Genomic DNA, 22397 nt, shown 5'->3' with positions numbered 1-22397 from the left:
TACTCTTAATTAAGTCTAAAATTCCTAGAGGTTAGTTAATACAGACATTGTCTACTTCTACGAGATTAGTCATGTGTTTAGTATAGATTGAATGCTTTCTAATCATGTGTGTATGCCTAACTTCCTTATGATTTGCCTGCTGGAGTTTAAATCACTTAAATGCTGTTTAGCAATATGTAACATGAAGTCTGAAGAGGGTCAAATGTGCTGTCAAGATCCATCTTGCTTTAGATAACCCATTGATAATTTTACTTAGGTCTTCATATGCCAGCTCCCTGTGAGTTGAGAATCTAAATCCACGCTATTACTTTGTATGCTTAAGCCCTGGTTACAGTCAGTGAATTGATGGTCTTTTGTCCAAATGATATAATTTAAGTTCTCAAGTCGCTATCTAGTTGCTGCAGTCAAATATTGCCTAACGCGTTGTTTCTAAGTCCAAATCATTTATGGTTGAAGTTCTCTGTGCTTGAACCAAATCTGTTTAAACCTTTGAATGCCTTTTAAACCTTAAGTGTTGTACTGTTTTATGGCTAGAGTTCACTTATCTAATTTTTTAAAAGTAATATTGAGGTTCGGAGATTTGTGTATAAATGATGTGTTCTCAAGCATTTATTCTTTCCATTACATGATCGTAAATGTGAGTGGTTTTGCTTTAAAACGATGTCGAGCTTATTTGAATCTTCCTACCTAATAATTTATCCACTTAGAAAATGATGACCAGTCTATAATGCCCCAACTGCGACTGAAAATCTTTAAATGTGCCTGCTTACATTGCCTACTTATACTACTATCAGAATCCGAACCCATTTTAGCATGATCATCTGCCCTAGTTAACGTATTTAAGCTTATGACCTTGGCTGGCCATCACACTTTGATTATCTACTGTTTGCTATCTTGCTGTATCTGGTTAATATGTTAGAAGGAGAATGCCAAATATGCATGATTTAATGCCATGTCTGATGTCTGCTTGTTATCCTCTGCTGTGTCTATTAGTTATGCCACTACCTGCTACTTCCCTCTTTACGTGTCTGTTAAGTTGAGATTGGGGACATTATATTTAGTTGTGATAGTAGCCTTTTTACTCTGTGTATAAGTCTCATACAATCCCTCTCCAATTGTCATTGTATGAGCCATCCTATATCATCTTTCTGTACCGAGACCTGCAATTCATTTTGTTTAAGTCATATATATGTGCCTGAGCTACAACTGCTTTCTCCACAAATTATTGTCTTGCCAATGAATCTGCTGTTCACTGGTGGTGCAGTTGAAACTGTTGCTGATGCCTTCGAATTGTATAAAAGATAGTAAAGAATGGGTTCAGGCCGTTATGAATGCTGCAGTGATGTATTTTTAACAAGCCATATTTCATGTCTATTTTATCCTTTACCTCATTTTGTGTTGTCTGTTTTGATAGCACACGTGCAATATACAGGGTATGTACAACTTATATACACCTTGGCGTATATAAGAAAGTATATTTTGTATATCGTTAAGTTGAACTTATGCCTTTTTTTTTTTATCTGCATACTTTATGGTGGGGGCTTTGGGTTTACCCTTTTTTTATTGGGTTTGTTATCTTTATCTGATCCTAGATTTGGGCCTATTATTTTATGAATTTGTATTTTGGGTTTGCTCCCTTGATTTCTGTCTCTTTGGGCCTATGTCCAGTTTGTTTTCTATCTCATTTAACGCAGTGTGTATACTTGGCATATATATATGAATACTTGCCTTTAAATTTTCCATGTGTGATGATCATGCACTAATCTTTTCCTTATCTTTCTTTTATGCATGACCATCGCATTCGAGTCCGAGGGACTCGTTCTTCTTCCGCATTCGGTGTTGGGCTAAAAGCCCAGCGCAATCTTCTCGGGTCATCCCCCCATCAATCCCACAGCCAAAATAAGCAGCATAAAAATCCTGGGCCAAGGCTCAATAGACAGGAACAGCCCGCAGCAGTAATATAAAGAAATTTACTGGGCTGAAGCCCAATGGCATGAACAGTTCGCAGCATGTTGGGCTATAAATGGGCCAGATCCATTTGATTTTTCTTTTCTCTCTTCCTTATTATTATTATTGTGCTTTTTTATTTGCTTTTTGTATGGCTAATATTTTATCTTGTTTTATTTTCCTAACTTAGATGAATTAATAAATTAGTGGGTTTAGCTTTAGTAATGGGTAGTTAATCCAAGGAAACTAACAATTAATTCCATAAGTTTTATTCTCTTCTTTTCATGCTAAAACTATTTATAATGTCTAATATTTATTTTATTCGGAACAATTGATTTGCAAAATAACATGACTATATATTTTGAGTTAATGGAATCATATTTAATTCTCACTATCTTAAAATTTCATTAATACACGAATGTAAATTCAAGAACCTTTTATAAATAAATTCTTCAAGATCTATCCAATTATACATATTTTAGCTAGTACAATTAAATAAAGTTAGAGGAAGAAAATTCATTACCTCTTGCATCCTATTCATAACAAGTCTAGATTTCCTACACCACTATATTCATATAATGTAATTTTATTCTAAGTTTAAATTGGCTTGGTCTTTTCTTAAAAGCTTCTATTTATATACGTATCATTATATTTTGCGAGTATTATTTTATTATAGTATTTTTATTCAAAGCCTTAGCATATCTTTTAAATCTTATTTTAAGCAGTGTTATTATATTTTTCTTTAAAACCTTAATAACACTATAAGCCATTTTTTTTAAATTTAAGCATCTTATCTAACCTTAATTAATTAACCTAAGTTTGGCCGGATAACCGTAGTTAACGGATTCTAAAGGATGCCTAACCCCTTCCCTTTAGGATAATATAGAGCCCTTACCTACAATCACATTGGTTAAGCAAACTATTAATTGAGGTTTAGTTTAACTTTACCTTAGTTAACATCGAGGTGCCCTAATTCACCGTCAAATTAATTAGGTGGCGATTCCTTTAAAACAAAATAAATAGGAATCACCAAAATGTTGTACTCCTAAATTTAACCCGGTTAAAATGGGGTATAACAGCTTGGCGACTCCGCTGGGGACTTTAGGCTCTAACCATAACAACTTAGGTTAATAAATAATTTGTTGGATGCTTTGTTTGTTTTGCTTTATTTTGCCTATATTGTTGCTTTATATGCTTTTAAGTATTTTTATTATTGTTCCATTCCTTATGTGCATTTTCTATGTAATATGTATAATACTGCTTTCCTTAAACTGGCATTCCGTTCATATCTCCTCCGTTTCTGGAAAACTCACACTATCACACGTACACGCGTGGTGTGTTTTGCGCACCCGCAAATTTCTTCAAAAATCCAAATTTTAGGAGAGTCGGCGTATGCGCGGGGTGCCCGAATAACGGGGACCGCGTAGCCTTCTCACTCGAGCAGTCCGCTCGTGAACCTTGTATCTAGTAAACCCACTCTTAGTCCACCTAGGATAGAGCGAAAACCAAAACCTTGTAAGGACATGCATCATTTTAAACCTAGGAGGCTTAATACCCTTGGTGTATTAAGTTCATTAGTCAACCTTACCAAATGTCCAAATGAGTCTATGACTCTAAGTGACACTATTCACTATCTATGTGCATTATTTGAAGGACAAATATGTGGAATATGTGGACCTAGGACTCTATAGATAAATATTTCAGGAAAAACTGACATTTTGTTGCAGGTTGTTGTGGAGCATCCAATTAATGCCGGAGGGTTGAAGACAACTAAAAGAAATTAGTGGAGATGAAGTCTTAGATTAACTTTGAATTGTATTATTAAACTGGCATGTAATAAATTTTTATTATTCTCGTAAATCAGTTTTAGGAAGAGTTGTAGAATGATACATAAAAGACATGTTTGTCCTTCAAATGTTCATTAGGCCTACCTCTGGCATAAAGGGGTCCCTTGCATTATAGAACGCGATGTATTATGTGCAATAGTGTGTTTATGTGCAATAACATGTCATTATCGTATACTGACTCGTTTTCCTTTTTTCTTTCTTTCTTTTATCTTTTTTATTTTAAATTCATTTTCAAAACAAAAAGGTTGACTTGTGCTAAAGGGGAACTGGCAGAGCATCCATATTTCACACGGTCTAGAGCCAAGAAATCAGACTCTGACTCATCACTAATCACCTAGTTAACTAAAAGGACTCGTTCTAAAATGGAGCAAAGTTTGATCAATGCAACCACTTCATCTGAGCCATCTCTTAGTTTACCGATCACGAGTGATCCTACATCCTCTAATGAACCAGAAACACATTTGGAGATCATTGCTCGTCTGGAGCGACGAGTTGCTGAATTATGTCACATGGTACTTCAAAACCGGTCATTTTCTCAAACACCACCACATATGACTCCATCTCATGGGGTTCGTCAGACTTTGCCTATGCCACCTCCATTCCCAAATTTGGACGAACTTAACCAAGCAAATTATTTTACCACTTCTCAGCCAGTTCGTTCCGAACCCCTCGTCCACCTAGTCACTCAAAATGCTCCTCTTTTATTTACAGCCACCTCTTCAAAAGCTCAGTTCATACCGCCGACATATGATGTTACCAATGGGCATCAAGTTCCGCCGGTATATACTTATACCACAGCTCCACCCATGACACAAACCCAAGGACAATGTCGCACAGATGTTGATCATTATGTCGAAGTCGAAAATGAGGCACGATCAGTTAATGATGAAATGATAAATAGAAAGCTCAAAAGTTTGGAAGATGCCATGAGAAGTTTGCGTGGACTTGGTAGTAACCAAAGCGTGAGGTATGAGGAATTATGTGCATTTCTGAAAGTAGAATTGCCACCAGGTTACAAGATTCCAAAATTTGAGAAGTTTGATGGGTCGGGAAACCCTTTCTTCCATTTGAAGGTCTATTGTGAAAAGTTGATTGGTGTGGGGAAGAATGAAGGGATAAGAGTCAAACTATTTAATCAGAGTTTGAGTGGAAAAGCTTTGGAGTGGTATTCTAAGCAAGATACAACCAAATAGCGTACTTGGGATGATTTGTCAAATGCTTTTGTGGATCATTACAAGTTTCTCGCTCCTGACAGAATTTTAATTACAAAATTAAAGAAGAAGTCAATCGAATCATTCCGAGAATATGTCATACGGTGGAGGGAAGAAGCATCTAGGGTACACCCACCCATGGAGGAAACAGAAATGGTTACTTTCTTCATTCAGGCACTAGAACCGAAATACTATGAACGTTTGGTGACAATGGGCGGAAAAACTTTTGCATAAGTGATCAAAGCTGGGGACATGATCAAAGATGGCATTAAGACAGGGAGAATAACAAGTCTAGCGGCATTACAGTCTACTAGTAGGGCTATACAAACTGGTGCTCTCGGAAATGGAAAGAAAAAAGAAAAGGAAGCGGCAGCGGTAATGGCTCTGGGAAACACCTCATACCACCATCAACAACCTCCGCGATACAAGTCTAACGCTCTCCACTCACAATATTTCCAATATTCTTCACATCCATACAACCAAGCTTTGTCATCTTACCAACCTCAATCACCACAAATTTCCTACCCCGTCTACAACACACAACCAGCATATCGAGCTCCACGACCATCAACATACCCAGCTCCACTATCACAATCTTATCATCCAAACAATGCATCCGCACCTCGTCCAAATAGACCTTTTCGCAATTTTACACCGTTAGGAGAGCAATTGAGCGTTATTTTTGAAAGACTGCAAGCTTCAGGCTTATTGTATCCTGTGGAAGGTAGAATTCCAGATCCATTACCTAGAGGTTTTGATCCCACTAAAACATGTGCATATCATTCGGGGGTAAAAGGTCATTCCACTGATCGTTGTTACTCATTAAAACACAAGGCTGAGGATCTTATTGAAGCAAAACAGATCATGGTCAAACATCCGGCACCAAATGTGGTTAACAATCCACTCCCGACCCATGATGGGGCCACGATAAATATGATTGGAATAGATGAAAATGGTGACGATCCAGCCGAATTCATAGTGCCTATGGATAGCGTGAAAGATCATGGTCTTGTAGCCGTTGCTTCTCCGGCTATAGTGATAAGAAGTTGTGTGCCTATCGAGATATTAGGAGCTTCATCAACACATGTGAAAGTAGTTCAAGCACCAAATCAGTTATCAGTATTCGATACCAAAGTCGTACCATGGAATTACCAACAAGCTGTGATGGAATGTCGAGGAAAGGACATGATCACTGATAAGACTAAGACGTCAGGAATGACAAGATCCGGAAGGTGCTATACTCCAGAAGAGCTAGCTAGATTGAGGCAAACTAAAGAAAGTAATGTGCCTCCCAAAAGGGTTGTGACAGAAGCCGAGGCAGAAGAATTTTTGAGAAAAATTAAGGCCAGTAAATACTCAGTGGTGGATCAGTTGAAAAAGACCAATGCCCAAACTCCTATCCTTTCTTTGCTTTTAAGTTCAGATGTACACATAAATACACTATTGAAGATTTTGAGTGAAGCATATGTTCCAAGCGAAACAACTAGTGAGACGCTAGCTGGGATAGTTGGGCACGTGTTTGACAGTCATCGAATCAGCTTCGATAATGAAGAACTCCCACCAGAGGGATGTAGTCACAACAAAGAACTCCATATAACTGTCAAGTGTCGTAACATGTTTGTGTCTAAAGTGTTGATCGATGGGGGCTCTGGACTTAACATTTGTCCACTAACAAGTCTGAAGAAGATCGGATATAATATTAGTGAGCTCAAGACAAGTGATATGAATATTCGAGCATTTGATGGGGCTCAAAGGCGTCCTATTGGAGAAATAGAGTTGAAAGTGCTGATTGGACCTGTTGAGTTCATTATGGATTTTCAAGTACTTGATATCTCCACGACATACAACATGCTGTTAGGAAGACCGTGGATCCATCTGGCTGGAGCTGTACCATCTACTTTGCACCAAACTGTCAAATTTGAGTGGGATCAACAACAAATATGCATACATGGAGAATGTGACACGTCTATCTATCGAGAGCAATCTATCCCATTTATCGAGGCAGCAGGAGGGTTCGACGGAACAACTTACCATGCTTGGGAGGTTGTGAATGTTACTACAGTGGGTGAAGTGTGTGAAACTCAAGAATCAAAAAGGTCATGCACCGCAATCATGGTCGCAAAGGAAATGCTGAAAAATGGGTACCAACCTGGATTTGGGTTAGGGAAGACATTAAATGGGCGGGTTGAGCCTGTAGTTCTCCCTGCACAACAGTTTACATTTGGTTTGGGATATGAACCAATTGAGGAAGAAGTGAAAAAAGCACGAAAGAATAAAGGGAAGGAGATTTTATTGCCAAAACCCATTCCCACCATTGATCAAACTTTCTCAAAACCTGCCATCTCAAAATCTTCAGATCCGACTGTTGAAGTTTCCTATGATGATATTGTGGAAGGGATCAAGAACTTGTTCTGGAAGATGAAGATGATCATGCTGTGGTAATCGAAGACTTTGCGGAAATTCTGACCTTATAGGCTGCTGAGCCAGGACCTGAGTTGAAGAATTAGACTTTTATCTTAGCCCCGGTCCGCCGGGAGTTTCAGTAATTTAAGTTTAAATTTCCTTTTATAATAGGCCGGAGGCATCAGTTAGAACTTTTAGTTTCTTTTTGTCATGTTGCCTCTATGTTTGTTACGACCTTTCTAAATTGAGACTTTGTCATTTGTAGCGATGAACTACGTCTGGCCTGACTTCCTTTTGGATACGTAGGCAGCCCATATCGGGTTCGGCCACTCTTTTCAAAATATTTCAGTGTCTTTGTTTTGTAGGTTGGAACTACGTTTGGCCTGACTTCCTTTTGGATACGTAGGCAGCCCACATCGGGTTCGGCCACTCTTGTGGGTTGGAACTACATGTGGCCTGATTTCCTTTTGGATACGTAGGCAACCCACATCGGGTTCGGCCCTCCTTTTAAATAATAAAAAAAATCCCTCAAAAGTTCTTATTTTTTTATTCACGAACTACGTCCGGCCTGATTCCTTTGGGATACGTAGGCAACCCGAGGCAGGTTCGGCCCTTCTATTTTAAAATTTCAAAGTCTTTGGTTTGTCCAACCATTTCAGTCCCTATAAGATATAAGGGTTTTTGTATAAATTTTTGGTCTTCCCGTTGTTTAAATCTACGTGTCCTGATATCTTGAAACTGGGACAAATTTTTGAAATCGGTCAAATCGCTTCCAAAAATTTTCATTATAACTTCTCACTTTTCAACTGTTTAGAATCAAACGCCTCCAGAACTGGAAACTTGGGCAATTGTTTTTAGAAATAGCACAAAAGTGGTCTTAAATGTTCAACAATTTTAAATAAAGTTCGTCCATGTCTTTCTAACATGTTGATAAGTTTGAATTCAAATCTTCATAATCATTTTATCTATTAGAGCCACTAAGTATCTCCTTTCAAAGTCATCCAAAACTCATTACTCTTAATTTCAAAAGACGTTCTTTATTACTTATCACTGAAACTCCTTGGCAAAGCGAAATATGGGGTGAGGCGTCGAAGAACGTGGATGCGACCGAAACAAGAATCAATTCAAGGGCCAAGTTCCCCGACATGCACAAGTCAACCAATTTTCTTTTAAACTCACAATTTTTCTTCGATGAGACAAGTTCAATTAACATGAATGTGGTGCATATTTGCCTCTTCTTAAAATTTCAATTATAGACGTGATCAAAGAGTTAGCTTTCTTCAAAAGACAAATATTCTTCAATGTGGATGCAAAGGTAGCTTGCGCTAAACGGTGGACGTTGTTCCACTCGTCATGAAATTTTGATCGCAACAGTGGACACGAATTTATCTTCTCAACCAAGGGCTGTGAGCATAATTCTTTCAAACCCAGCTATTTACTTATTCTTATAACTAACAGTTGTTTTAGCTCGTAGCATTTCTCGATGGATCAAGTGCACATAATCGTGGATTTAACCTTCTTCAAAGTGGATACTGACATGGTCACCTGTTATTGGTTTGAATTCCTCAAATTTGTCATCACTTTGTACATATTTATTTATTTCAAGTCGCTAACAAGTTCTTTTAGAATGTGGTATTTAATAAGATGACAAGATCAAATCTTGCATCATATGTTAAATCGTGTTTAACCTCCGTCACAACGGGACATGGTTTAAGATGTGGATATAAACGTGGATATACATTTCTATATCTTTTTACATTATAAACATTGTGGACGTGGACGTGGACGTGGATTTATTTTATAAAATTTTGTGGAAGTGGACGTGGAAGTGGATTTATCTTTTTACATTATAAACATTGTGGACGTGGATTTATTTTTCTTGCGTTATAAAATTTTGTGGAAGTGGAAGTGGAAGTGGATTTATTTTCTGCATTGTGGATGTTGACACCCAATTTTGTCCCTCCTTTATTTCAATTTATTTACTCGGGCTTCTAAATTTACTGACGAGCTAAATACTTTATTTTCACTATTTTTTATTTTTTATTGCTACTACTATTAATATCGCTACTGTTATTTTCAACATTACGAGCATTACTTTACCACAAATTTTAAATGATTCGTCATCATTTCATTTTTTCGGGTTTGGACTCGTTAAATTAATTACAAAACAACACTTTGTTAAATCCTTATCTTTCACATATTAATTATTAATTGTCTTCATATAGTATATATTGTACTAGTTGTTAAATTAGAAGCCCAAGAATAATTAAAATAGAGGATGAAGGGTCAACAATTTCAGCCAAATAAATGGCCCAAATTATCAGCCCATACTCTAATTAATTCAACCAAACCACATTATTCCCTATCCAAAACAATTCAGCCCACATTATTTCCCTACCCAGCCAATTACCTAATTCTACCCGGCGGCCCACTACAATTAAAACCCCTAACCTCTCTTCCTCTTTCATTTCCCTTTTTCCTTCTCTTTTTCACCTAACCCTAGCCGCCCCTCTCCTTCTCTCTTTCTCCTTTCCCTCTTCAGCCGACGCACACCCTACCACTTCATCTCCCTCCTCACGCTCCTCCCCACTCTCCCTTGTCCCCCACACGCCTCTGTCCCCTCCATCCCTCTCTGTCCCCCGCTCCTCTCTCTCATACGCTCCTCTCTCTCTTTTCTTAAAACCAAACGAAACCCTATAAATCTGGGGGGATCTTTTCAGTTTTGGGGGGACGGGTTTTTTTTGTGACAAAGTTTGATTTTTTTTTCATCTGGTCTTTAACCCCCTTTAAAACAGAAGAACATTTTTGTTGGAAAAGGGAATTTTTGGGTCTGTAACTTACTCCTGATTTCATACTGTTTGATAAGGAATTTTTCAGCGTTTCCCAAAAATACCCAACTATTTTCAAAACTTGTTTCCTTTCCGGTGAACTTTAGCCGTGGGGGGACTAATTTTGGGAAAAAAAGGAGACGAATCCCTACTCTCTACTTTTGGTATCTGATTCAATTCATCGAAAAAGAAATAATACGAAACTTTAGTTCGCAAAAATCCTCAATACTTTCATTCGAATTCATTTGGCTCAAGGTTCGGGTCTATTCATAACGAGAGAGTAGATTCGACGCCGTCGACGCCCCAATTCACTGCACCAACAAAAGGTAAACAATCCTTCTTTAAGTAGTTTAATAAGTGCTTGTGCGTCCCAATATGTTTGTTGTCTTAGTGGCTTTGATTTTTGTTTAATAACTGAACAACATTATGTGTGCCCCTGTTAATCAGTTTTTCAGTTTGGTAGTTAATAACAATCACAGGTTCATGTATGAGTCGACTTTCACTTAGTCTTGTCTTATCTGTTTCTGTGGTCATTTAGCTTATGTGCACTTGGAAGATTAGTCATGTAGAGTTTAAATTCGTTTGTATTCTTGATTAAGTTATGAGTTAGCTTTAGGTCGGCAACCTGTTAGTTACACAGATTTGTATTATATCAGTGTTTTGAATTGTCTTGTCAAGTTGTGACCTTCTCTGGTTTGAAATGTGACTTAAGTGATTAAAACTAATTAGTCCTGAGTTTATCAAATCTAAAACTTTAATTCAGTTGTGTCTGGTAAGATTGCGATCAATGATGTGCAATAAAGTTCAGAGTCTGTTCAATCATATCCTGTTTGCCTTCATCATGTTTTGGTTCAGTTTGAGACACGATTGAATGCTCTTAAGTAATATGCTTTACTTTGTTGTTCACTTTGTCCGTGTCGTATGATTGAATGAGAAATGCTTTACTTTGATAAATGCTCTACTTTGCTTTACTTTTCTATTTACAAACGAACAAATGAGCATATTTCCAAAACATTTTTTTTCTTTAATCTCTACTTTGCTGTTTATTTGAATCTTTCCAGCCTTCATTTTTTTTAGTCAAGAGACTGCGATATGTTCATTCGTCGTTTTCTCTTTACCCTTCTGTTCAAGGAAATAAATGATAGTTCGTGTGATCTCTTAAGGTCATTAGATGTTTCTTTTTTTGATATTTGTGATTGGTTAGTTTAGAATAGAGTCTGATCCTTTTTTTCTACTTTATAGCCTAAATGTATTCTCAGATACACTCTTGCTGTATTTCCATTGAATCAAGCCTTATGCTATTGAGTAAGATCAAGCATATAGTTTCAAATGCCTCTAAACACATCTCCCCTCTGTAATCCCTAGACCATGTGTACTGCATCCTTTGTCTTGAGCTGTTAGTAGCCAGTTTGCTTATACGAAAGCATGAAATTTGTAAGTTTTCACATTCTGGATTGCCTTTAGGAACCTTGTATTATGAATTATGCCCAGATTGCTATTCTGTTTGCCTTCTGTGGTGATTCCTTAATTTGGTAAAAGTTGTTAAATCTTACATAGGCATGAGAAAAGGTTGTGTTCCTCTAAAATCTGGTGGCTATTGCCCCTGTATTCACGATTGCAAAGAATGACTTGTGTCCTGCCTGTTGGCTTTTGTAAACAAGTAAACTGAAGTACTGGTTTAGGTACTATCGACAGATACGAAAACTGGCAATTGCTTACTACATGAATAGAAAACATCATGTATATATTAGGATGTATGTATGAGAATATATCTGGTATATGCATGAATCATTTATGTCGGAAGCTGAAACTGCACTATTTTTATTCGTTGCTTTTGATTGCCTGGATACGATTTTGGATCTGTGCTTATTTCCCTCTAACTGTTTGTTGGTATGGAGTCTTACTGCCCATTCTGTTTATCTCTATATGTCTCCAGTTCGGCAGTGAGCTTTGTTTTGGGATGCCATTATTTGCGAGATGTTTTCCTTATTCTTTCTTTTCATCTAAATGTTGCCCTTATATAATTTGAACCCGTATTAACATTCCTTCTTTCTGTATGCCATGTAATCCTTATTGTTATTCTTGGACCATGGATTCTCACCAACTAGAATAAGATTGTTTTCTCATTATTGTCACTATCTGTTTTCATATTCTACACTTTTATGCAACTTATACTGTGCTTTGTTGGTTGCCTATAGCTTTATAAAGCATGTTATATATCTGCATTTATTCATCTTTATATGCTAGGTATATTTGCATCGATTATGTATATGTACGTGCATGACTGGTATACTTTAGCCTATACATCCTTATGAATGTGTATACATGAGATATATCTAAATATACACAGTTTATACATAATCTACTGATTGTTTTGAATGTATATTTTACGTGTTTAATCTTATTCATCGATTATATACTAATCCTTTTCTTTTGTTTTTATGCATGACTACCGCATACGAGTCCGAGTGACTCGTTTTCTTCCACATTTGGCGTTGGGCTAAAAGCCCAACATGACCTCTTCTTGTCCAGCCTGCCCACAGCAACAACAACAACAAAAAAGGGACTTTCTGGACCGAAGCCCAATAACAAAATAGGCTGCAGCAGCAGTCCAAAAATGGACTGTTCCATTTGCTCTTCCTTCCTTCTATCTTATTTTTGTTGTATTTCTTATTTACCTTGTATGACTAACACTTTATTTTTGCCTTTTAGTTATAGAGAATTAGTACGGGTAGTTGTAGAAACAATAAGTAGTCATCTTAAGGAAGAACTATTAATAATTCCATCAGTTTCGTTTTCTTTTTATCTATTTTATCTATCTCTAAAATTGTTTATAGTACTTATAGTATTCACTTATATTACACAATTGATCTTCAAAGACGCGAAGTCGCGAACATCTATTTTGAATTAAGGGTACGTCCTATTCTTATTAACTTAGAAAATTTTGAAATGCCACTAAGATGTAAGTATGAACTCATGTATACTTTATCAACAACTCTTCAAGTTTGAATCAATCATGTACATTGAGAAAAAAAATCCATTTTATCTTTACTTTTAAAACAAAATCAGCTAATGTCTCCCCTTTTGAGTCATTTTCAAACATGTTTAAAACATTACATCATCCCGCGTTTTTCTTCAATTTATTTTTCTTTTATGTAAATTATTATTTTCTACAAGTCTTATTTTCAATAAGCATTCTTACATGGCTATTCACCACTTTAGGCATATTTACAAGACTACATTCTTTTATAATACTATGCTTACACTTAGCCTAATTAATTATAAGTCCGGTCGGTTAACCATTGTTAATGGGTCTTAAAGGATGCCTAATACCTTCCCTTTAGACTAATTGAACCCTTACCTAGAATCTTAAGTTTCGCAGACCTTAAACAGAGTTAACTTTAAACATAACTTTAATAAACTTCAGGTGTCCTAATTCACCATAAATAATTAGGTGGCGACTCCTTAAAAAAACAAAAAACAGGAATCTCCAATATGTCGTACTTCTAATTTAACCCGGTTAAAATGGGGTATGACAGTGGACGTGGAAGTGGATTTATTTTTTTACATTATAAACATTATGGACGTGGATTTATTTTTTCTTGCATTATAAACTTTTGAAAGTGGACGTGGATTTACATTTTTCACACGAATGACTTCGTGGAAGCGGATGTATATTTTTCCATTATAAAATTTTGTGAAAGTGGACGTGGATTTATTTTATGCATTGTGGATATTGTAGACGTGGAAGTGGATTTATTTTTGCATTATGAACATTGTGGACGTGGACGTGGATTTATCTTTCTTGCATTACAAATTTTGCGGAAGTGGATGTGGATTTACATTTTTGTACCGTGGAAGTGGATGTGGATTTATATTTTTCTGTACAGTGGAAGTGGATGTGGATTTATATTTTTTGTACAGTGGAAGTGGATGTGGATTTATATTTTTTGTACCACGAAAGTGGACGTGGATTTATATTTTTGTACCACGAAAGTGGACGTGGATTTACATTTTTGTACCGTGAAAGTGGACGTGGACGTGGATTTATATTTTTGTACCGTGGAAGTGGATGTGGATTTATATTTTTGTACAATGGAAGTGGATGTGGATTTATATTTTTGTACAGTGGAAGTGGATGTGGATTTATATTTTTTGTACAGTGGAAGTGGATGTGGATTTATATTTTGTACAGTGGAAGTGGATGTGGATTTATATTTGTGTACAGTGGAAGTGGGTGTGGATTTATATTTTTGTACAGTGGAAGTGGACGTGGATTTATATTTTTGTACCGTGGAAGTGGATGTGGATTTATATTTTACACCGCAGAAGTGGATGTGGATTTATATTTTTTGTACAGTGGAAGTGGATGTGGATTTATATTTTAGATTTCCTTAAAATAAACGTGGATGTGGATTTAGATTTCGTTAAAGTGGATATCAATGTCGACTTAATTCTTCTTCAAGTGGAAGCCATAAATTTAATCTCCAAAGTATGTTGCGGATTCAACTTTCAAACAGGGGTTACAAGTGTAAAGTTCTCCAACCCTGTCTTATTTACACATATATTTCTTTATTGCTAACAATTGTTTTTAGCTTGTGGCTTTTGACAATATTAAAGTTGGCATCACACATCAACTCGTGGAACTATTTCTTCGGCAGCGAACTGGGGCAATTTGTTGGGAAGGATAATCAGACTTCTCGACAAGGGTTAAGGATCTACCTCGAACACTCATCTCCAACCCCAAATATTCCTTTTACATTCCAGCACAGTCAATTTTCAAAATTTCGAGTTTCTACCATAAGACCCAGTGTCATCATAATTCGACACTAGGACAATATTTTGCAAAGATTCGTGTCAATCGAGGTACATTATTTATAGGAGTCGTAGTAATCCAGAACTACACACGGCCTGATTCTCATGCAGCCCGAGATATGTAGGCAACTCGGAGACCGGAGTTCGGCCATAATCCTCTCAAATTTCCTTTAGCCGGGACAAAATAGGCTATTGAGTCAACGTCTTTGCCCGAAAATTCTTTTCATCATTACCGGGCAAAGAGGGACAAGCTGTTGACACCCAATTTTGTCCCGCCTCTCCTCCAAAATACCTATTTGCGCTTCTAATATTTTTTGGCAAAATTAAAAAATATATTTATATTTTATTATAATTATTAGCTTCTTATTAATACCAACGTTTCACTATTCTATTACACTACTAATTATTATTATTATTATTATTATTATTATTATTATTATTATTATTATTATTCATAATTTTTATCATTTCGGCATTTTACCAGCTTACGCACACGCATCGCATTTATCTTCGCATAATTAAATAATAGTGTTTACTGTGGACTTTCGAAATATTATTGCATGGTTATTACGACGACATGTAATTTTATTAACTGAGCATTAATAATTGTAACATTTTAACGCACGCTGTTATTGACGGTCTTTTATTCAAATTTATGAAGCCCCGTATTCTAAGTCCAGCAACCAAATTGTGGACTCATCCGTTTCCAATTAATCCACAAACCTTCTTGGACCAGTCCATTAATGACCAGCCCATATTTTAATTCATCAACCCAATTTTCAAATCAGTCCACATTTTTAATTTACCAGCCCAAATCAGCCAACCCAGTCCACTGATTGACCCGGTTCGCCTTCTTCGTTCAAAATAAAGGAAACATTAGGTTTCCTTTCGTTTTTTTCATCCGCCGCCCTCCTCCCATCTCTCTCCTTCCCTCCCTCTCTTCTCCCCCACGCCCATGCCTCTGCCGCTCCACCTTCCTCTGTCCCCCCACGCTTCTCTGTCACCCCATTCCCCCTGTTCCCCACGCGTATTTCTTTTATTTCAACACAACACAAATAAAAACCATATAGATAGTGGCGGTTTGAATCGTGTAAGGGGGATTTTTTTGGTTTTGGGATGGAGAAAATTGGAACTAAGTTCTGAGTCGCACAAAATCCTTTGAAATATTGAGTCCTTTAGCCTGAAAAATTCCATAGAAATCGAAAGCTTCCGTTTTTGTCGCCAAAAATCCCGAAGCAAAAATTTCAAGTCTATCAGTCTTTTTTATTTCTGGGAATTGAGTTTTGAAGTGTTCGAGTGTAGATCGAAGATTCGCATCCACTTCGCTGCACCCGAAGAAGGTCTGTAATTACTCCTTCTCTATTTTTGGCATTTTTCTGGTCCTGTATAATTGATTATATGATAGTTTAGTGCAGTTTATTAGCATTTTTTTTATTTGTTAGTTATGTGCTTATTTTAGTCATTTGTTGATTATATGTTAGTTTTAGTTGGCTATGCTTATCCGTGGATCATTGCCCAGCTGTAGTTTGACAAGTAGTCATTAAGTATAATGTTGTTAATTAATTTCTTTGTTTAGTTTGATTAAGCAGGATGTTAATGCAGCCATAGTGTTGATAGTAGATGCATGATGAATTATTAGTACGGTTAAATCATGTCTCTTTACTTGTCTGTAAATCATGTTGGAAGAGTGTTAAATCCCATCATATATCGTGTGCTAGCTTAAGTATACTCTTAATTAAGTCTAAAATGCGCAGAGGTTAGTTAATACAGACATTGTCTACTGGTACGAGATTAGTCATGTGTTTGGTATAGATTGAATGCTTTCTAATCATGTTTGTATGCCTAACTTCCTTATGATTTGCCTGCTGGAGTTTAAATCACTTAAATCCTGTTTAGCAATATGTAACATGAAGTCTGAAGAGGGTCAAATGTGCTGTCAAGATCCATCTTGCTTTAGATAACCCATTGATAATTTTACTTAGGTCTTCATATGCCAGCTCCCTGCGAGTTGAGAATCTAAATCCACGCTATTACTTTGTATGCTTAAGCCCTGGTTACAGTCAGTGAATTGATGGTCTTTTGTCCAAATGATATAATTTAAGTTCTCAAGTCGCTATCTAGTTGCTGCAGTCAAATATTGCCTAACGAGTTGTTTCTAAGTCCAAATCATGTATGGTTGATGTTCTCTGTGCTTGAACCAAATCTGTTTAAACCTTTGAATGCCTTTTAAACCTTAAGTGTTGTACTCTTTTATGGCTAGAGTTCACTTATCTAAATTTTTAAAAGTAATATTGAGGTTCGGAGATTTGTGTATAAATGATGTGTTCTCAAGCATTTATTCTTGCCATTACATGATCTTAAATGTGAGTGGTTTTGCTTTAAAACGATGTCGAGCTTATTTGAATCTTCCTACCTAATAATTTATCCACTTAGAAAATGATGACCAGTCTATAATGCCCCAACTGCGACTGAAAATCTTTAAATGTGCCTGCTTACATTGCCTACTTATACTACTATCAGAATCCGAACCCATTTTTGCATGATCATCTGCCCTAGTTAACGTATTTAAGCTTATGACCTTGGCTGGCCATTGTTGACACCCAATTTTGTCCCTCCTTTATTTCAATTCATTTCTTTGAGCTTCTAAATTCGTTGACAAGCTAAACACTTTATTTTCACTATTATTTTATTTCTACTGCTATTAATATCTTTACTTTCATTTTTATTATTTTTTTTTACTATCAGCATTACGAGCATTTACTTTATCAACATTACGAGCATTTACTTTACATGTTATCACTAATTGTCATAGTAAATAAATTACCAATTTTTAAATTAGAAGCCCAAGAATAATTAAAATAGAGGAGGAAGGATCAACAATTTCAGCCAAATAAATAGCCCAAATTATCAGCCCATACTCTAATTAATTCAACCAGCCCACATTATTTCCCTCCCCAACAGACCAGCCCAAAACCAAATCCTACCCGGTCAAGCCCAAATAATTACCCGACCCGACTGGCCCAATTTTTTCCTAAAACCTAATCCCTACCTCTCTTTCTCTTTCTCCTTTCCCTTTTTCTTCAGCCGCCCACTCTCCTCCGCTCCTCTCCACTCACCGCCGCTACCCCACTCCTCCGCTCCTCTCCACTCACCGCCGCACTCCACTCCCCTTCATCATTTCATCATCTCCACCACCTACGCTCCTCCGCTCCCTTCTCCCCTCCTACGCTCCTCTCTCTCCTCAAATTTCCCCATAAAAGGGGACTCCTTCACCTTATCTCGGTGGAGATTTCTGGAACGGAAACACCCCATCGCTTTTTGAGCAAGAAACCTGATCAGCTTAGACAAAAGAAAAAAGACAGACCGAAAATCCCAGGATCTGGAACACAAAAATTCTCCTTACAAAACATAAGCTTACACCGTGAAAGAGACTACTCAGCGTTTTTTTTCAGAGACCCATCGATCTTCCAAACTCGATTTTTCCTTTTCCGGTGAACTTTAGCCGCGACCAAGGTATTCCCAACTCTAGTTTCGAGATCGCTCTTGAGGAAAGGAGTAGATCCGAGACCCCGACGCTCAGTGCATTGCACACAAAAAAGGTAAACCTTCTTCCTTTAGCATCATGTCTTTAATCTAGTATTTAGGTTCGCATGTTTGATATTTGGTCGTGTTTGCTTAGATTAGTCTACAATTGGTCTTAATAAGTCTTCTTTAAGATTAATTATTATTATTAAGTTTGTTGGTTCTTGATTGTTGTATGGATCAATTGGGTTATCTGATGTTAATGCTAGTTTTAATGAGTTCTTTTTGGCAATATATGTAAGTTTGGAGTCCCTGGAAGTTGCTAAATGCTAACAACATCTGCCTCATTCCGTCTAATTTAGTCTTTTGCTATATGTTTAAGTAGTTGGTCAACCTGTTAGTTTTTCATGAAATCAATTAGTAAAGCATTGGTGTGTTTGCAGAGTTGTTCAGTTTGAGTATTGTTTAATTATGTGTTTGTAGATGTTGTCCAGCACCTTATTTGAATAATATTCATGTTTTAATGTGGTTTAGTTTTCAGCTTAGCGGTTAGCAGAATCTGTCTGTTCGTCCCTTAATTCAGATCAGCTAATTTTGAGTTTTATTAGTATGTTTGTGTCCGTATGTAGTGCACGTGAGTATATTGAATGTTCCCGCCTCTGTATAATTGAACCTTTATGCAGTGTGGTTCTATGCTTAATTTGCTATTTAGTTCAACATGTCACTAGGATGCGCTTAAATGCTTATATGATGTAGTTTCGCTGTCTTACTTAGCTGTTTGTTGTTAGTTTGTCTTCATCATGTTTAGTTTAGTTTGAGACACGATTGAATGATCTGGATTAATATGCTTTACTTTGCTGTTTACTTTCCCCCTTTGTCGTGTGATCAAATGAGAAATGCTTTACTTTGATAAATGTTTTACTTTGCTTTACCTTGCTGTTTACAAATGAACAAATGAGTACATTTCCAAAACATTCTCTTTGATCTCTACTTTGCTGTTTCATTTGAATCTTTCCAGCCTTCGTTTTTTAATCAAGTGACTGCAATATGCTCATTTATCGTTTTCTCTTTACCCTCCGTGCAAAGAAATAAATGATAGTTCGTGTGATCTCTTAAAGACATTAGATGTTTTTTTTTTTGATATTTGTGATTGGCTAGTTTAGAATAGAATATGACTCTTTCTTCCTACTTTATAGCCTAAATGTATTCTCAGATGTGCTCAACGGTGAATTATGTTTAAGCCTGCCTTGTTTCCTACTCATAGTTTGATTCTAAATCGTATTCTCTTTGTTCTGTTGTGAGGCTAATATAATACAATGGCATGCTTGAAGATTATTTGAGTTAGCTTCCATACGGACCAGTTTGGTCAATTTAGGATAAAATTGGCTTTAAATATTGTTGTGTGCCCCACTTATTAGTTTGACACATTTTGGATTCATCTCTGGAAATTGGATCTGTCATTTGTAAAAGTTAACTCTTGAGGATTAAAAAGGCAAATATGGACTTGTTTGATCCTAAAATAAGAAAACTGAGACTGTCATGGCCTTTTAGGATTAGAAGCTGTAAGGATGAACTTTTCTGGCCTTGGAATGACAAATTGTGATTGAATGCTATCTTGTAAACTTGCAACCTGTTTATCTCTTGCACCTGAATTTAAAAAAATTGAATAAGAGCTGTTCTTTGTCATAACCGCCTCTATATGTTGTTGCTTTACGACTCAGAATAAGTTGTAGACTGGAAATATTGGGTCATAATTTGTTGTCTATTCACTGAATTAGTTAATAAGTCGTTTGGCTAAAAAAGTGAGAGTTGAAAACCCCTTTCTGCGAAACTGTGAAAAACCAGAACTGTTTGGTTACCTGTTGGATCGCAAATTGGGCATAAGACCGTTTCTTTGGATCAAACTATGCATTATTTTTAGAAATCAGGACATTTGGTGAAGTTACAACTTGCATTCATTTGAATCTTCGCATAAGTCAGTAATAATTTTGATAAGTTAAAAGACACACTACAAGAGACTTTGAAAATCTGAATTGACTTGGAAAAGAAAAGAAGGAACTCTGTGTATGCAATTGTATTCCTCTGACTTGAGTATATGTGGTTTGGTTTTGCTGGCTCTATACAAGTGTTTGATTTCCTTGTTCTGTATTCAGATATTCCATTTTTTTATTGTAACTATAGAGCGTATACATAATCTACTGATTTGTTTCGAGTGTATATTTTACGTGTTTAATCTTATTCATCGATTATATACTAATCCTTTTCTTTTCATTTTTTTTTTTGCATGACATCTCACATACGAGTCCGAGGGGACTCACCTTCTCCCGTATCCGGTGTTGGGTTAAAAGCCCAACGTAACTTCTCCCTCTGTCCAGCCCTGTCCGCAGCCAGACAAAAACAAAAGAAAAAGAAGAAAGAAATCTTGGGCCAAAGACCAACAGCCGCAGATTGCAGCAACCCTAAAATGGGCCGATCCCATTTAATCATCTTCGCTCCTTTATTTTTCTGCCCTTTAACTTGTATTGTTTGACTAACACTTTTTCTTATTTTGTTTTTCCTTAGCTAGAATGAACCTTAGTGGCATTAAGGGGTTTAGTTTAGTAATGGATAGTTAACATCACAAATTATATTCTCTTATATTTCTGTTCTAAACTATTTATAGTATCTATAATATTCATTTGGAGTAATTGATTTTCAAATAGCATGCCTACACATTCTTGGGTTAAAGGAATCATTTTTCATTCTCACCATCTTAGGATTTTCAAAACATCATAAATGATACACTAATGTTAGCTTATTTTGAGAAATAAAAAGGCAAGCTAGTTCTGTGGATAATTTCTTCACTTTAGCTCTTCTTTCAATGCTTGAAACATATATTTGCTAAAATAATCCTTACATAGGCTATATTGAACTAATAGTCTTTTATAAGTCTTACTTTTAGATAGCATTCAAAATCTTCTTTTATACAAATAATTATTTTTTCTACAAGTCCTCTTTTAAATAGCATTCTTACATGTCTATCTATGACTTTAGCCACATTTATAAAGCTTACAATATTTACACTTAGTCTAACTAATCATAAGTCCGGTCGGTTAACCATTGTTAATGGGTCTTAAAGGATGCCTAATACCTTCCCTTTAGACTAATTGAACCCTTACTCAGATCTTTTGGTTTCGTAGACTTTAAAATCAACTTTAGATAATTACTTTAATTAACTTTAGGTGTCCTAATTCACCGTAAATAATTAGGTGGCCACTCCTTAACTTTCAGCAAAGAGGAATCACCAATATGTTGTACTCTACTTTAACCCGGTTAAAATGGGGTATGACAACCATCACACTTTGATTATCTACTGTTTGCTATCTTGCTATATCTGGTTAATATGTTAGAAGGAGAATGCCAAATATGCATGATTTAATGCCATGTCTGATGTCTGCTTGTTATCCTCTGCTGTGTCTATTAGTTATGCCACTACCTGCTACTGCCCTCTTTACGTGTCTGTTAAGTTGAGATTGGGGACATTATATTTAGTTGTGATAGTAGCCTCTTTACTCTGTGTATAAGTCTCATACAATCCCTCTCCAATTGTCATTGTATGAGCCATCCTATATCATCTTTCTGTGCCGAGACCTGCAATTCATTTTGTTTAAGTCATATATATATGCCTGAGCTGCAACTGCTTTCTCCACAAATTATTGTCTTGCCAATGAATCTGCTGTTCACTGGCGGTGCAGTTGAAACTGTTGCTGATGCCTTCGAATTGTATAAAAGATAGTAAAGAATGGGTTCAGGCCTTTATGAATGCTGCAGTGATGTATTTTTAA

The sequence above is a fragment of the Lycium barbarum genome, chromosome 4 (assembly GCF_019175385.1).
Source record: "Lycium barbarum isolate Lr01 chromosome 4, ASM1917538v2, whole genome shotgun sequence".
NCBI lineage: Eukaryota > Viridiplantae > Streptophyta > Magnoliopsida > Solanales > Solanaceae > Lycium > Lycium barbarum.
The sequence above is the reverse complement of the archived record's forward strand: the minus strand, read 5'-3'. Positions refer to the sequence as shown.